Here is a 19022-nt window from a genome sequence, read left to right on the forward strand (position 1 = left end):
TGATGTTCTCAGGACCCAAACATGTGTATATTTAAGAGAGTATACCTTGGCTCATTTGCATATTCACAAAGCAGAATATTTCATATCAGGAAATGGTTCTTTCAGAGAGAAGACACATCAGAGGCGAAACACATTCCTGGGATGCTAAGGTCCCACATCTGAGCATCTCTTTGCTCACATCTCCTTGCCACATCCCCAACTCTGTGTTACCAGGGCTCTTTCCACTGAGAATGAGCCCGAGTACAGAGCTGTGGAGGCTAATGGGTAAGGCAATTTCCTTAGGAGCAGAAATGAGTGCTGATCTGGAACCAGGGGACCAGGGATGGCAAACCTGATGTGTCAGTCCCTGTGGACCAGTGTCTGTGATGCCCTGTGCACCTACCTTCTCAGGTGGAGACGTTGGGTCTGGGTAGACAAACACCTGAACCTGAGGCAGGTCACCGGGATGATGTGTCTGATAGACTCAAATGCACATATTGTAATGAAATGCTAGTAAACCTAATATAACCACGTGTGTAAAAATCACACATTCCTACAGAGTCTCTTCTAATCGTAATGTGTTCAAATGTTAACATCAAGAAGTCATCTCCCTATTTAAGATACAAAGTCATGATCATCAAACTAAAAATGATTTAATGAATGAAAGATGTCTCATTTAATGGTAAATGACTAAACCATTTCCTTGGAAGCCATGAACAAGGTTCCATCATACCCTGTATCATTATTTTCATGGATAAAGAAGATATACATGGATATACAATGGATTGTACTTCTCCATAAAAAAATTTGCAAAGACATTGGTGGAACTAGAAACTGTTATGCGAGAGTGAAATAAGTCGACCAGGGAGGGAAAATTATCATACAATTTCACTCATATGCGGAACTTAAGAAACAAAACACGATCATGGGGGAAGGGAGGGAAAAATAAAATAAGACGAAATCAGAGAACAAGACAAACCATGAGAAACTCTTAAATCTAGGAAACAAACGAAAGTTTGCTAGAGGGGAGGGGCTGGTGTCTGGGGTAAGTGGGTGATGGACATTGAGCAGGATATGTGATGTAATGAGCACTGGGTCTTATATGCAACCGAAGAGTAACTGAACTTTACTCCAAAACTAATGATACACTATGTGTTAATTAAGTGAATTTAAATTAAAATGAAAAACCTTTTCATTTGGAGAAGCAAAGTAACAAGTACTAAATATGTAACAACAAACCAAATCCCTATTATTCATGTGTGACATGAGGAATCTGGTTTCTGGTCAGACCTGTCAAAGCCTGGACGTCTGTAGTTTGCCAATAAGCTGAACAACTGAAAGTTACCAGCTCTACTCAGACCCACCAGAGATGTTGTGATAGGATATCTTTGTCTGATCTGGTGGCTGTGACTAATACCACTGCTGGGTAGTGTATAAACTGTGGAAATGAAGTGGAAACTCCATCAGAGTTATGAAAGATGCAAGTTCAATGTCAAGTCATGCAGCACATCCAGGCCACCTTGTTCAGCCTGTGCTGGGAGGGAGTCAGTCCTATTGATCTACAAAATGTTGTGGAGAGTAGGTACAGGCTTCTCTTTAGAGGCTCATATTGTTCTCAGGGTCTTGACGAGGAGCTCCAGGGTGATGCTGAGATGGTCAACCCATAACCACCCCCTCATCAAGTATTTCCACATCCTTCCTGATTTCTCTGGAACAAGATCTCTCCTTCCTTCCAGTAGGAACAGCCTGAGGATTTTCCAAAATTTTCAGTTCTGCTTCATACTGATTAATGATTATGTCTTCATATCATTTGTTCATACCACACTTTATCATAAGAATTCCAGAGAAGGCTTCTGATGCTTTAAGCCTTTGCTCAGAAATTCCCTCAGCCTGTTACCAAGTTGCACCTCTCCCTAATTCTTCCTTTCAATCTCAATGCATGCATGCTCTCTACCAGTCTACAACATAGGTCACCTCCCCTCTGTTTCCCAAAGGCACATTCCTCATCTTGTCTATGACAACATCAGAGTGGCCCATAATATTTATGTCTTACCACATAAAGTCCTTAAGCATTTAGATACTCTCTAGGAGGATTGGGGCTTTCATTGTAGGTCTCTTCTTTCCTTCTGGCATCTCCCATGAATCTCCTTTTATGACCCCTTCCTGGCAATGTAGGCTGCTTCTGCACACATCACAGAAGCCTGCTAGCCCTTACCCATTATTCAGATCCAAACAGCTTCCATGATTTAGGTCCTTGTTAGAGCAGCTCCACACTTCTCAGGATGGTATAACAGAGAGCATAAACCAGGCAGCTTAGAAATAAATTTCTCACATTTGTGGAGCCTTCCAAGTGCGAGATCAAGGTATTGGCATATTCATTGTGTAGTGAGTGCCTCCATCGGGATCATTGGGCATGTCTTTAAACTGTGTCTTCATATGGTAAATGAAAGGTTTTGAGGATCCTGTAGGTTCATAACAGCTCTGATTCCATTCTTAACCAAATATTCTCCCAGAGCCCTTACTTCTTTGCCATCTCATTGGACATTACATTAGAACACTCGAATTTGCAGGGGACACATATATTCAGATCATATTTCAGGGAAAACTGTGACCCAAAAATTGAGTTTACAAATGGGCATATGCAAGGAATCACAACTTACTAAGGCAAAAGCCACCTGCAGATATATCCACAGGACCCACAGGAAAGTAGAGAAATATCTATAGGACCCACAAGAAAATAGGAAAATTGAAAGGCAGATGGTGAATTGACGAAGGTTTAGTGTGGAGATGTCTGAGTTGAAGCTCCTGTGGAATTGGTGACAACCTTAGGGTTTCCTACAAGTTTGTGTTTTCAGTCTAGAAGCCCCACCTCATTCCCCCAGGAATGAAAGGATGAACATTTGCTGTGCTTCCGAGGTGGGGAAAGATCCTCTTAAGAAACTTGCCAGATAATTCAAGAACTGGAGGAAGTTATATGCCAACATCCAGTTCATTCTAGATTTTGCGTGGGGTAAGAGAAGTACGCCCTCCTCTCCCCTCCCCTTAGGCATTCCTGTGTCAACTCAGTGAGGTGTAACCTGAGATTTCTTGTGAGGATGACATCAAGAGTCTCAGGTCAGGAATAGAAAGACCAACCATAAACTACAAACACCTGTCTATACCCACAATTTATCCCCCTATGATAGGGATCTTCTATAATAATAACAACAAGAAAAAGCAAAGAGACCTAGAAAATCAGAAGTTATTTTTGAATTCTATATGGAATCCAGCTCAAAATGAGTCAAAAGCAGGGACATGAGAGGAAAGGTCAATGTTGTCTCATCAGTGGTTGATTCATTATTGTTCTTCTGAATCATAATTTGGGCCAGAGTCCCAGGTTAGCCCCACTTTAGGGTTCTGTCATCATGGTAGACATTCGTTATTGAGCCTCATTCTACAACTGGCACCTGCTGGGGGTCAGGAAAGAGTGACAGGACTCCAGCCCCATGGGGCTCAGGGGCCAGGACAGGTTGAGGGAGAAGTTACAATGGGGCAGAGAGAGGACATGGTGACTCTCTGTGGGATAATTGAAGGATAGCAACAGATGGGCAAGGATCCACACTGTACCAGCCAGATCTGATGATTCATGTGGATTTCCTGTGCGGAAGCCCAGAAACATGTTTCAGATGCATCCCCCAAAGCTGCTCTCATAGACTCCAGAACAGGACCCAGCAGTACTGCGATGGGTTTTTGTCTCTGGTTGTCATCCTCCAGGTCATCCTGCCTGTTTCTCTGGGGGAAATCAGAGAGCGTATCCCATCAGGTGGGCTGCCTTTCCACCGAAGAGATGGAGCGGTGCCTCCAGAAGGACAGTTCCTGATCACCAGTGTCCACCCGCTTGGATAATGAGCCAGAGGATAAACTGTACCTAGGAGGACAAGGACCCAGTTTGGGTAGATGTCCTGTTTTTTTTTTTATTTTTTTAATTAAATTAATTTATTTATTTTCAGAAAAACAGTATTCATTATTTTTTCACCACACCCAGTGCTCTATGCAATCTGCGCCCTCTATAATACCCACCACCTGTTACCCCAACCTCCTACCCCCCCACCACTTCAAACCCCTCAGTTGTTTTTCAGAGTCCATAGTCTCTCATGATTCACCTCCACGTCCAATTTACCCCACTCCCTTCTCCTCTCTATCTCCCCAGGTCCTCCATGCTATTTTTTATGCTCCACAAATAAGTGAAACCATATGATAATTGACTCTCTCTGATTGATTTATTTCACTCAGCATAATCTCTTCCAGTCCTATCCATGTTGCTACAAAAGTTGGGTATTCATCCTTTCTGATGGAGGCATAACACTCCATAGTGTATATGGACCACATCTTCCTTATCCATTCGTCCGTTGAAGGGCATCTTGGTTCTTTCCACAGTTTGGCAACTGTGGCCATTGCTGCTATAAACATTGGGGTACAGATGGCCCTTCTTTTAATGACATCTGTATCTTTGGTGTAAATTTTTATAACCATGTGGAGACAGTGTGTGCCCGAAGGTCAGAGAACAGGAACAAAGCTCTCAGAAAGCCTGGGCTGTGCAGGTGATTCTCAGGGATGATGAGAATTCCTGTAGGTCCTTTTTGGAGAAAGAAACAGGATATGGATAAAGTTGATGAAGCAAATTTCCCTAGGGACTGGTGAGATCTCATCTGCATGTAGACAATGTTATCTCGTTCTGGTTGGCTACATGGACAATATGAGAAATTAGAGATCAAAGAAATAACCTTATATATCCCTGAGTGAATGTACAGAGGCTAGAGCGGAAACCCCCTGTCTCAGTAGAAGGCCCCTCTCCACCACCTGCCACTGCTCCTGGGTCTGATTTGTGTCTGTGGTTCTTGAGTGCACCGTGCTGAAGTGAGCACCCCCTGGTGTTCTGAGCACCTCGAGAGCACTGAACTATGTGATCCTTCTGTCCTAATCACTCCCTGGTGCCCTGAGAGCCCCTGTGCCCTGAGAGCCCCCTGGTGTTCTCACTGACTCCTGGTGACTTGAGCACCTGTTGGGGACCTGAGCTCCCTCTGGTGACCAGAGAGCCTCCTGAGGCCTTGAGAACCCCTGCAGTCCAGCTACTCCTGTGTCCCTGCAGAAAAGTTTCTGTCTTGGCTCACCCCAAAGTGTACACACTGGGTTCACACATTGCAGTGACACACAGTGGTGTCCTCAGCTCTCAGCTGTTCACCTGCAGAATCAGCATGTTCTTGCCATTGTCTCAGGAGATGGTGAATTGGCCCTTCACAGTGTCTTCATGGTATATGCAACTACCACCACTCGTAATGGCTGAGACCCACTGCAGCCCCTTCCCTAGAGCCTGGCAGACCCAACTCATGCCATAGTAACTGAAAGTGAACCCAGAGGCTACACAGGAGATTTTCAGGGACCCCCAGGCTTCCCCAGGTCTCTCCCAGCCTCCACCAGCTGCACCTCCCACTGGACACCTGCAGACACAAGACATCCTGGTCAGGAAACTGTCCTTCACTCACTGTTTTTCTTACTGATATCCACTTCCTTCATCAATGTCTCTTGTTCTCTGTAAATGACCTTTTAAAAGAGTAACAAGGAAAATCCAGTCAAGAATAAACTCCATCATGAGCTGTCTGTGTTCTGTCCTGAACACTGGAAAACCTGGGAATCCCGAGACTGGGGTTCCCATCTCAGCTGCAGGATTGGGGCTGGGCTGGTTTTATCAGCAGAAGGTGGACCCTATTTGCATGACCCTTGACTTTGTAGCCAGCATGGTATCCGTACTGACAGAGAGGACAGTACCCAGAGCATCTGTGACTGCCTTTGATTTGGTGAGACTGACAGGATTTGGGAAAAGATGAAGTTTCAGTATATGATTTTCAGAGTACCTGCTGGGTTTCCATTTACCAGTTTGATTTCATAGTCACACATATCGGGGTGTAGGTATTTGTTTCCCCTTAAAGTGACATGATCCTACACCCAGAATTGTGGAGGGTTTGTGAGGTGTCCAAGAATACTGGGGTGAGAGTGAGCCCTGGGATTTGGACCTGTGCTCCTCCCACAGGACCTACTACACACCCTGAGACCCTGCAGGACAGAGTGCACAGGTTCATGGAGAACATAGGATGCTGCCTGTAGTGAGGACAAGATGACCTTGTTCTAGAATTTATCTGAAATACAGAATCAGGGTGCATGCAGGTGTTCTTTCAAGTCTCTGAGGTTACACTGTCACTGGGTTCATCCCAAGTCATCTCTGGGATTATTTGTAATCGTTTTGATGAGTGTTCTTGACGCAGGATGGACTGCACACAGGCAGAGAGTGCGATATGAGAAACACAGGTGTCAGAATCAACAGTACCCAGAGCAAGAAAACCCATTTTCCACAAATTTTCCTGTATTTGCAATTCTTCCTTCCTCATTCCTTCTTCACTCTGTCCTTACACAGCTATTGATCTTCATGTTACCTCACACTAGCTTTGATTTTCTAGATTTTATAATTTTGTAATTGTGTGAAATGTACCTTTATTTCTAGGGCTTCTATTGGTGAACCAAATACCTGACAATACCCCCATATTTATTATGTTTTTTTAATGATGGCCAACTTTCCAAAGATGACATAGAGCACAGTATGTCCACTTTTAAGCCGACGATTGGGCTTGGAATTGTTCCCATGTTTCTGTATTTTATTTATTTATTTATCTATCTATTTATTTCAGCTACCATGGACATCATTAGTTTTGATGTAGTGTTTCTGTATTTCAATAAACTCACTGCTCAGATTGGAGCTGCAAGAGCTAAAGAAATAAATAGAATAAACTTCAGATCAACAAATTCATGTCAATATACCTTGTAATTGTGGTCATGAGACAAACAATAATCTTAAACTCTCAGGAGTAACAAGTACTCACAGGGGCTAAGAGCCAGCATCTTGTCATATTGTGAATGCAGATCCCTGATGACAAATAAACTATCACCAGGTTTAGATAGAACATTTAATGGATTTCTTGACATCACGTGTGCTAATGGTGTTATAGTGTGGGGTTCTCCAGGACCATATCATTAAATCAGTCCTGTCCTCAGCATTCCTATCCTGTAGGATGGGGACAAATCATGAAAAGCCTCCCCACACCCTGGTGGTCCTGGCAGGATGGAGGAAGATGACTCAGAGCAGGAATGCATGGAGATCCACACATCCTGAGTCCTCCGCAGAAATAAAGAATTTACCTGCAGAGGAAGCCCTCAGAAGAACCATCGTGGGGTCACAGGTGGAGCCCCATAGGATCTGGGATGGGAACAGACGTCACAACCTCAGTTCTGTTGAGGACCACACACATTTTTCACGTGGAATCACATGGAATGAAAGCCTTAGTATTCAGGGGGACAACCGGGAAGAGCAAAAGTAGACAGGCAAGAAAACAGGAAGCTGAGGACATCCAGGGGGGCCCCTGGAGCTGTGGGAGGGGACAACCGGGAAGAGCAGAATGACTGGTGTACCAAGAGACAGGCAAAAATACATGGGCTTGGTCCACTGGTGGAGGAGGGGCAGTGACACATGAAGGCCTCCCTTGACCCAGGTACCTGGGAACACCTGAGGCTAAGGCTACTTCATCGAGTCAGAGTCCTTGTAGTATGAAGCCTTCACCACACTAATGACTATCACCTGAGTAGAGCAGAGGAGAGTACTGGAGAGTGGAAGTAGATTCTACATGGGGGAGCTCAAGGCGATCACAGTGCTGATCTGGGACCAAAAACAGGAGATCTCTGGAGGAATCAACTCTTGTGTGGCTACAGCAGAGACACATTTCACTGCTGCTACCCAGGCAGCCCATTTACCAGTGGATCCAGGAAGAGAATCACACACTCCACAACGTAGGCCTCACAAATAGAGGGTATGATCATCCACAGGAAGCATAAAACACAACAATATAATACCAAGTGCCCTGTGCATGGTAGACATTCATGAAACGCCACCGTTTCCAGGGGCACCGTACTGTTAGGGAACCTCTCTGTTCCACCTGCCCCTCTATTCTCTTGTGGTTCAAGTCCTGAGTATGCAAGTTTGGGGACAGCAGCTCCATGTACAAATCATGTGGACATTTGTCAAAGCTGGGTCACTCCACTGTATTTGGCAATTCAGAGCTGCTCCACTCATCATGAGTGGATTTAACTTCCCTGAAACACCTTCACTACCAGGAATGTTCATATGTAAAGGACAGAATACAATGGCAGAGCTGTCAGATTTTGTCATCGCTCCAATCAGTGTCACCTCCCTGGGAACTGCCTGGGTGAACCCTCACCTCTCAGTGATACATTTACACAAGTAACGCCTTCTCTGGTCCTGCAATGACACTTCACACCTGTGTGACAGGGGCGGGTCACCCCCTTTAACCTGTGTCCTCATCACTGCACTCAGTGATTTAGGTCAGTGCTCTGTGAAGGCGCTTCTCTCATTGTCTTCATGAACAGAGCTGTGGATGCAGGATCTTGTCTCCTGGCTCCCCTGTAGGTTGTTAACATGAATTAAATAATAAATACACTACCTGCCTGATAGAGGGATTGAAGACCATGAGAAGGTGGCAAATCCAGTTATGAGGACACATCTGGACCCTGTCTTAGGGCATGGAAGAGTGGGCTGACCAGCTTGGGGACTGCAGACAAGAAGAGACACCCACAGCATCTGGGTCAATGGTAGTCTCAAACTCACAATTTGTTCTCTCTCTGCACAGACAGAGGTGAGTGTCCACCCTGGCTCCAGGGTGGTGTGGACCTGGATAGAGAGCTGCTGACATCACAGGTCAGAGGGAAGGTTCACATTTATGTGGGTGTGGGTGGGTTGTTATGGGCTTCTCATCCCCAGGAACAAAACAGCTGGCACGTTGGGGGGTAACAGGTGTCTGTGATGTGGACATTGTCAATGAAAACTTTGGCTGGATACTAGGGTGTGTTACCTAAGTAGTTAAGAGACCCATTAAAAAAAGGACTGCTTAGGTGTGCCTGGGTGACTCAGTGGGTTAAAGTCTCTGCCTTCGGCTCAGGTCATGATCCCAGGGTCCTGGGATCGAGCCCCACATTGGGCTCTCTGCTCTCTTCTCTCTGCCTGCTTCTCTTCCTGCTTGTGATCTCTGTCGGTCAAATAAATAAATAAAATATTTAAAAAAAGGAAAAGGATCACATCAACATCTGAGAGGAGAACACAGGAAGTAACCTTTTACATCCTCAACTGCAGTAACTTCTTTTTTTTTTTTTTAAGGATTTTATTTATTTATTTGTCAGAGAGAGAGCGAGTGAGAGTGAGCACAGGCAGACAGAGTGGAAGGCAGAGTCAGAGGGAGAAGCAGGCTCCCTGCGGAGCAAGTAGCCCGATGTGGGACTCGATCCCAGGACGCTGGGATCATGACCTGAGCCGAAGGCAGCTGCTTAACCAACTGAGCCACCCAGGCGTCCCAACTGCAGTAACTTCTTGCAAGAACGGTCTCTAAAAGAAAGAAACACAAATCACACAAAACAGACAATCATATCAAAAAATGGATGGAAGATATGAACAGACACCTCTCCAATGAAGACATACAAATGGCCATCAGACACACGAAAAAATGTTCATCATCACTAGCCATCAGGGAGATTCAAATTTAAACCACATTGAGAACTCCCCTTCCAATTTCCCCCAACTCCCTCTTCCTCTCTAACTCCCCATGTCCTCCATGCTATTTGTTATGCTCCACAAATAAGTGAGACCATATGATAATTGACTCTCTCTGCTTGACTTATTTCACTCAGCAATTGGAAGGGGAGGTCAACCATGAGAGACTATGGACTCTGAAAAACAATCTGAGGGTTTTGAAGGGGCGAGGGGTGGGAGGTCAGGGTACCAGGTGGTGGGTATTATAGAGGGCACGGATTGCATGGAGCACTGGGTGTGGTGCAAAAATAATGAATACTATTATGCTGAAAATAAATTAAAAAACCAGAAAGGAATTTTTGGACTTCGCCAAAATAAAAATCTTCTGTGATGCAAAGGAAACAGTCAACAAAACTAAAAGGCAACCTATGGAATGGGAGAAGATATTTGCAAATGACACTACAGAAAAAGGGTTGATATCTAGGATCTATAAAAAACTTACCAGACTGAACATCCAAAAAAAAAAAAATAATAATCCAGTCAAAGAATGGGCAGAAGACATGAATAGACACTTCTCCAGAGAGACTTACAAGTGTCCAACAGACACATGAAAAAATGTGCCACATCTCTTGTCTCCATGGAAATATAAATGAAAACCACAATGAGATATCACCTTTCATGAGTTAGAAAGACTAAAATTAACAAGACAGAGAACAACAAATGTTGGAGAGGATGTGGAGAAAGGGGAACCCTCTTATGCTGTAGTTGGGAATGCACGTTGATACAGCCACCTTGGACAGCAGTGTCTAGATTCCTCAAAAGTTAAAAGTAGAACAACCCTATGACTCAGCAATTGTTCTACTGGGTATTTACCCCCAAAATACAGATGTAGTGAAAAAAGGCGCACATGCACCCCAATGTTCATAGGAATAATGTCCACTATAGTGAATCTGTGGAAGGAGGTGAGATGTCCTTCCACATATGAATGGATAAAGAAGATGTGGTCCATATGTACAATGGAATATTACTCAGCCATCCGACAGGATGAGTACCTACCATTTCATCGATTTGGATGAAACTGGAGGGTGTTATGTCAAGTAGAATAAGTCAAGCAGAGAAAGATAATTATCCTATGGTTTCACCTCTATGTGGAACATAAGGGGTAATGAGGAGGACCAGAGAGGAAGTCAATTATCATACGGGTTTACTTATTTGTGGAGCATAAGGAATGACACAGAAGATATTAGGACATTAAGGGAAAACTGAATTGTGGCAAATCGGAGAGGGAGATGAAGCATGAGAGACTGTGGACTGTGAGAAACAAACTGAGGGTTTGGGAGTGGAGGGGGTGGAGGGATGGGTGAGCCTGGTGGTGGGTATTGAGGAGGACGCGTACTGCATGCAGCACTGGGTGTGGTGCATAAACAGTGTATGCTGGAACTCTGAAAAGTAAAAATCAGGGAAGGAGACAAGCCATGAGAGACTGTGGATCTGGGAAACAAACAAGGATTGTAGAAGTGAGGGTGGTGGGGGATGGGGTAGGCAGGTGATGGGGATTAAGGAGGGCAGGTGATGCAATGAGCACTGGGTGTTACACACAACTAATGAATCTTTGAACACTACATCAAAACTGATGATGTACTATATGCAGGCTAAGTGAACATTAAAAAAGAATATAGACTTTTTTCATGTTTTTTTTTTTTTAAATTTCTTTTCAGTGCTCCAGAATTCATTGTTCATGCACCAAGGAAATAAGGGCTTTGAATGACACACTGGCCCAGATAGATTTCTTTGTTATTTACTTGGGTTCTTTCTGTTTCATTTTGGTAAACTTAGGTAGAGGATTCTCAGGTGTATTGAGGATTTTTTCCCCAAAGTATCACGTGACGTGATGAGTATAGAGTTTCATACTGAACTGATGGAGCATTGAATATCATATCAAAAGTCAATGATGTACTATTTCTCAGCTAATTGAATTAGAAAACATATGCAGACCCTGGTTTCTTTGATCTGTTCTGTGTTTCTTAGTTTCTATATAATCTCTTTCTGCTCTAATCTTGCTCTTTCCTTCCTTCTGCTGTATTTAGGATTCAGCTGCTGCTATTTCTCTAGCATCTTTAGGTGTAATGTTAGGTTGTTTATTTGAGATTTTTCTTCCTTCTTGAGGCCTTCCTGTATGCTGTGTATTTCTGTCTTAGGACCACCTTTACTGCAGAGAAATTACAGGATGGTGGTAACGGTTTTCTACTATTTTCTTAAATTTAATTTTATTTTTTCAGTGGAGGTTTTATACACATGTGTGTGTGTGTGTGTGTGTGTGTGTGTGTGGTCTTCTGGCTCCACTGGAGGTTTTTGTGATCCACAGTGAGTGCCACTGAGATTCTTTTAAAGGTTTTGTTGACCTGCATCAGGATATTTGTAATTTATTGGTATTTAAGGATAAGAGGAAACTAATGTAACTGACTCTTTTTTTTTTTTTTTTTTGCATGTTAGTATATTTCTCTTCCTGCTACAACTAAGTTTCTAAGTCAGAGAGTGAATAGGTAAGCACAGAATAATGTCAAGGAGGCTCCCTGGGGAAACTGCTCTATGGAGAGGAAACCCCAGACCCTGACAGGAAATATGTCATAGACTCCATGTGCACCTGCTCCTGGGACTAAAGACAGCATTGGTGAGTGGTGTGCACCCTCTGCTGGTCTGATACTCTTGTAGTTTGAGGTTTGTGTCTGGGCTCACACTGATGCCCCCTCACTGTGTCTCTCACATAGTAATACATGGCCGTGTCCTCGGTTCTCAGGCTGTTCATCTGCAGATACAGCGTGTTCTTGCCGTTGTCTCTGGAGATGGTGAGTCGGCCCTTCACAGAGTCTGAATAGCTTATGCTACTTCCACCACTGCTAACGTATGCGACCCACTGCAGCCCCATCCCTGGAGTCTGGCGGACCCAGCTCATGCCGTAGCTGCTGAAGGTGAATCCAGATGCTGCACAGGAGAGTCTCAGGGACCCCCCCTGGCTTCACCAGGTCTCCCCCAGTCTCCACCAGCTGCACCTCGCACTGGACATCTGCAGACACAAGACATCCCAGTCAGGAATCTCTCACACACCCATGGTTTCTCTCACTCATATCCACTCACATCCTCAATTTCTTTGGTTCTCTAGAAATTACCTTGTAAAAGAACAACAAGGAAAACCCAGCCCAGCACAAACTCCATGGTGAGTTCTCTGTGTTCTGCCTGCTCAGTGAATGTAAACACCTGCAAATCCTAGGACTGGGGCTCCTCTCCCAGCTGCATGGTCCTGGCTGGGCTGTTTTATTCAGTGGAGGGAAGACCCTATTTGCATGTCCTCTGAGTATATAGTTAGCTCCAGACTCAGGTTCAATTCTTTACAAGTTAAAAACAAAGATTGCATTGTTTGTGGATCACTTTGTTTAGATGGCACTTTGAAAATATGCAGTATTCTTTTTTTGTTTGTTTGTTTGTTTAAAAAATGCATTTATCGGGCCCCTGGGCATCTCAGTGGGTTAAAGCCTCTGCCTTTGGCTCAGTTCATGATCCCGGATTCCCGGCATTGAGCACCCCCATCGGGCTTTCTGGTGGGCCAGGGAGTCTGCTTCAGGACCCCCCTCTCTCTGCCTGCCTCTCTGACAACTTGTTATACCTGCCTGTCAAATAAATAAATAAAATGTTTAAAAATGCATTTATTGTTTAAAAATGTTAGAACAGGACATAAAAATATAAATTCCCATTCAGAGTTAAGAGTTCTATTAGAGCCAAATTTAAATATACCTTCAATATATGAATGGATAAACTTTGCAAAAGTACTAGGACTATCAGTTTCCAACCTTTCTGTTGTGTTCCATTGTCCTGTGTGTCTGCTTTTGTGCCAGCACCATACTGTTTTTGAAGGGATCCAGGGCTGGAAGAGTTAACTGTATAAAGCTTCTGCTAACTTGCTTAACTTGCTTTTTGTAACTGCTTTGCTAGCCTTGTGGCTAGAACTTTGAAACATAAGAACATGACCTTCCCTGCCCTTGCCCCGCATCCTGAGCATGTTCCCTGCTTAGGAGATGTCTTTGAATTGTGCTTATGGTTAACAAAGAAGAGAACTGTTTTGTCCTAGTTTCACAGCCGCCCAGCTACACCCGGATGATAAGATATGGCTAAAAAATGTCTATGTGCTGCCGAAGCGAGCACAAGATATGGCTAAAAAATGTAAACTGTGCAGAGCTTACCAGGAACTGTAACTATGTAAAGAGGCCACTGTGATTATGGCTTTGTGACAAGCCTTTGTCTAAAAATGCATAAAAACCCCATACTCCCTTGGATTGGGGCTCTCAGTCTCCGCCTGGTTTTCAGGAATGCTGCAGAGTGCCAGCATGCTGGAACAATAAAACCCTTGCTGTTGGAGAAAGAGCCGCCTTGGTGTTGTTCCTCCCCGCCTCCCTGGGTTGAGGTCTTCTCCACCCTAACATTTTCATGAAACAGCTTTGTAATCTAGCTTGAAATTGGAGTGTGGTGACTCCAGGTGGTTTAGTCACTTGTTCACTATCTTTCGTTTTTTTAAACTTTTTAAATTTATTTTTTATTTATTTTCAGCATAACAGTATTTATTATTTTTGCACCACACTCAGTGCTCCATGCAATCCATGCCCTCTGTAATACACACCACCTGGTACCCTGACCTCCCACTCCCCACCCCTTCAAAACCCTCAGATTGTTTTTCAGAGTCCATAGTCCCATGATTCACCCCCCCTTCCAATTTACCCCAAGTCCTTTCTCTCTAACACCACTTGTACTCCATGGTATTTGTTATGCTCCACAAATAAGTGAAACCATATGATAATTGACTCTCTCTGCTTGACTTATTTCACTCAGCATCATCTCTTCCAGTCCCGTCCATGTTGCTACAAAAGTTGGGTATTCGTCCTTTCTGATGGAGGCATCATACTCCATAGTGTATATGGACCACATCTTCCTTATCCATTCGTCCGTTGAAGGGCATCTTGGTTCTTTCCACAGTTTGGCAACTGTGGCCATTGCTGCTATAAAATTGGGGCACAGAACGCCCTTCTTTTCATGACATCTGTATCTTTGGGGTAAATACCCAGGAGTGCAATGGCAGGGTCATAGGGTAGTTCTATTTTTAATTTCTTGAGGAATCTCCACACTGTTCTCCAAAGAGGCTGCACCAACTTGCATTCCCACCAACAGTGGAAGAGGGTTCCCCTTTCTCCACATCCCCTCCAACACATGTTGTTTCCTGTCTTGCTAATTTTGGCCATTCTAACTGGTGTAAGGTGGTATCTCAATGTGGTTTTATTTGAATCTCCCTGAGGGCTAATGATGATGAACATTTTTTCATGTGTCTGGTAGCCATTTGTATGTCTTGATGGGAGAAGTGTCTGTTCATATCTTCTTCCCATTTTTTGATATGTTTGCCTTTTTCATGATGTTGAGTTTGAGGAGTTCATTATAGATCCTGGATTTCAACCTTTTGTCTGTACTTTCCTTTGCAAATATCTTCTCCCATTCCGTGGGTTACCTCTTTGTTTTTTTGACTGTTTCCTTTGCTGTGCAGAAGCTTTTGATTTTGATGAAGTCCCAAAAGTTTATTTTTGCTTTTGTTTCCTCTGCCTTTGGAGACATCTCTTGAAAGAAGTTGCTGTGGCTGATATCGAAGAGATTACTGCCTATGTTCTCCTCTAGGATTCTGATGGATTCCTGTCACACGTTGAGGTCTTGTATCCATTTTGAGTTTATCTTTGTGGACAGTGTAAGAGAATGGTCGAGTTTCATTCTTCTACTTATATCTGTCCAGTTTTCCCAGCACCATTTATTGAAGAGACTTTTTTCCACTGTCTATTTTTTCCTGTTTTGTTGAAGATTAATTGACCATAGAGTTGAGGGTCCATATCTGGGCTCTCTACTCTGTTCCACTGGTCTATGTGTCTGTTTTTATGCCAGTACCATGCTGTCTTGGTGATCACAGCTTTGTAATAAAGCTTGAAATCAGGTAACGTGATGCCCCCAGCTTTATTTTTGTTTTTCAACATTTCCTTAGCGATTTGGGGTCTCTTCTGATTCCATACAAATTTTTGGATTATTTGCTCAAGCTCTTTGAAGAATACTGGTGGAATTTTGATCGGAATGGTATTAAAAGTATAGATTGCTCTAGGCAATATGGACATTTTAACAATGTTTATTCTTCCGATCCAAGAGCATGGAATGGTCTTCCATCTTTTTGTGTCTTCTTCAATTTATTTCATGAGTGTTCTGTAGTTCCTCGAGTACAGATCTTTTACCTCTTTTGTTAGGTTTATTTCCAGGTATCTTATGGTTCTTGGTGCTGTAGTGAATGGAATCAATTCTCTAATTTCCCTTTTTGTACTTTCATTGTTAGTGTATAAGAAAGCCACTGATTTCTGTACATTGACTCTGTATCCTGCCAGGTTGCTGAATTGCTGTATGAGTTCTAGCATTTTGGGGTGGAGTCTTTTGTGTTTTCCGTATAATGAATCATGTCATCTGTGAAGAGAGAGAGTTTGACTTCTTCATTGCCAATTTGGATACCTTTTATTTCTCTTTGTTGTCTGATTGCTGTTGCTAGGACTTCTAATACTATGTTGAACAAGAATGGTGAGAGTGGGCATCCTTGTCGTGTTCCTGATCTCAGTGGGAAGGCTGCAAGCTTTTTCCCATTGAGGATGATATTTGCTGTGGGTCTTTCATAGATAGTTTTGATGAGGTTCAGGAATGTTCCCTCTATCCCTATACTTTGAAACGTTTTAATCAGGAACAGATGCTGGATTTTGTCAAATGCTTTTTCTGCATCAATTAAGAGGACCATATGGTTCTTCTCTCTTCTCATATTAATTTGTTCTATCACATTGATTGATTTGCGAATGTTGAACCATCCTTGTAGCCCAGGGATGAATCCCACCTGGTCATGGTGGATAATCTTTTTAATGTGCTGTTGGATCCTGTTTGCTAGGATCTTGTTGAGAATCTTAGCATCCATATTCATCAGTGATATTGGTCTGAAATTCTCCTTTTTGGTAGGGTCTTTTCCTGGTTTGGGGATCAGGGTAATGTTGGCTTCATAGAAAGAGTGTGGATGTTTTCCTTCTGCTTCAATTTTTTGAAACAGCTTCAGGAGAATACGTGTTATTTCTTCTTTGAAAGTTTGGTAGAATTCCCGAGGGAATCTGTCAGGTCCTGGGCTCTTGTTTTTTGGGAGGTTTTTGATCACTGCTTTAATCTCGTTATTAGATATCGGTGTATTCAGGTTGTCAATTGCTTCCTGGTTGAATTTTGGTTGTTTATAGTTTTCCAGGAATGCATCCATTTCATCTAGGTTGCTAAACTTATTGGCATATAACTATTGATAATAACTTCTGATGGTTGTTTCTACTTCCTTAGTGTTCATTGTGATCTCTCCGTTTTCATTCACAATTTTATGAATTTGGGCGTTCTCTCTTTTCTTGTGGATTAGTGTGGCCAATGGTTTATCGATATTATTGATTCTTTCTAAAAACCAGCTTCTAGTTTCATTTGTACGTTCTACTGTATCTCTGGTTTCTACCTCATTGATCTCAGCTCTAATCTTGATGATTTCCCTTCTTATTTGTGGAGTTGGTTTGATTTGCTGTTGATTCTCCAGTTCTTTAAGGTGTAAAGACAGCTGGTATATTCTGGATTTTTCTATTTTTTTGAGGGAGGCTTGGATGGCTATGTATTTCCCCCTTAGGACCGCCTTTGCTGTATCCCATAGTTTTTGGATCAAAGTATCCTCATCCTCATTTGTTTCCTGAATTTGTTTAATTTCTTCTTTGCTTTCCTGGTTGATCCAAACATTCTTGAGCAGGATGTTCAAGAGAACTCTGTGGTGACACAGGTAAGTGAGAGAGTTTGCGGTGCTGCGCACCTCGGTCTCCTTGTCTGGGTTCATCTGTACCCGTGCACGCAACACAAGGAGAGTCACAGGGGACAGGTACATTAGATTAGTAGCTGTTTTTAGACATTCCTGAAATGTCTGAGATATACGCATAGGACAGCTTCCAATAGACAGAAGACCCCCTAATGAGTTTCCCTCTTCTTAGGACCGGCCGTCTCCAGGAGCTTCATGCTGAGGTGAGGACTGGGCCTGACACTGCTCCAGCTACAAGGGCACAGATTCACCTCAGACACAGAAGATGGATTCCATGCCGAACCTCCCTCAGATGGCCCCATTCCTGTGACTTCTCTGATGTGCAGTTTTCAGTACTGGTTTCATGGGAAATCAAGAGAGTAAACAGCCCAGAAGTTATTTATGAATTCTCTAGGGGAAATCCTGGCCAGTTGATGGGACAAAAGCAAGGATATGAGAGGAAGTGACAGTATTGTCTCCTTTGGTAGTTGATATAATATTTAAATTCTGGATCATGGTTTGAGCATAGATCTCAATTGCAGCCACAATTTAGGGCTCTTCCATCATGGTACACATTCACTATTGAGCCTCTCTCCATCTTGCACATGGTGAAAATCTGGGAAGAGTTACAGGGCTCCAGCTCCATGGGGCTCATGGTCCAGGACAGATTGAGGAAGAAGTCAGAATAAGGAGAGAGTGAGGTTGGGGGTTGGTTTCTGATGGATATTCAAGGGACAGCACAGGTGGGCAAGGATCTGGGACCTGCCAGCTGGATCTCAGGATTCACATGGATTCCCTGTTTGGAAGCCAGGAAACACATCTCAAACACATTCACCAAAGATGCTTTCATGGAATCTCCCCACCAGAACAGGACCCAGAAGGACAGGGATGGGTTTCCCTCTCTGGATTGTCATCCCACCGCTTTCTTGGGGAAATCTGAGAGCCCCTCATAACAGGTGGGTTGTTTTTCCATCCAGAAAATGGAGTGGTGCCTACAGAGGGGCAGTTCCTGATCACCTGTGTCCACCCACATGTATAATGAGCCAGAGGATACAATGGAGCCAGAAGGTCAAGAACTGATTTGGGCAGTCATCCTGGGGGAAGCTAATAAACATGTGGGGACAGTATGTACCCCCTGAGGGCAGAGAACAGGCACGCAGCATGCAGAAAGCCTGGGATGTGCAGGTGCTTCTCAAGGACGATGGGAATCTGCAGCATGTGCTTCTGTGGAGAACAAAAATGGGACATAGAAGAGGTTGATGAAGGGAAGTTCCCAGAGACTGGTGAGATCTAGTTATGTGGAGGCAAAGTTATATTCTTGTGGTTGGCTGTACGGAGAACATGAGGTATTAGCTATGGAAGAAAAAAAATATATCCTTGTGGACAGCTGAGAGTCTGGAGAGGAAATCCCTGATCTCAAAAGGAAGTCCTACCCCACTGCACCTGATCCTGGGTTTGATCTCTGCCCTGTGGATGCTGAGCACTCTCTGCTGCCCTGAGTGCCCCTGCAGC

The 19022-nt window shown here is 43.7% G+C and overlaps 1 pseudogene; it reads right to left on the reverse strand.

The window, feature by feature from the left end:
• Positions 1-12257: 12257 nt before the first annotated feature.
• Positions 12258-12869, reverse strand: LOC106004684 (annotated as a pseudogene).
• Between the last annotated feature and the right edge of the window lie 6153 nt (positions 12870-19022).

The sequence above is a fragment of the Mustela putorius genome, unplaced genomic scaffold (genome assembly GCF_011764305.1).
Source record: "Mustela putorius furo isolate JIRA1106 unplaced genomic scaffold, ASM1176430v1.1 tig00000475_pilon_pilon_pilon, whole genome shotgun sequence".
In the NCBI taxonomy this organism is placed as follows: domain Eukaryota; kingdom Metazoa; phylum Chordata; class Mammalia; order Carnivora; family Mustelidae; genus Mustela; species Mustela putorius.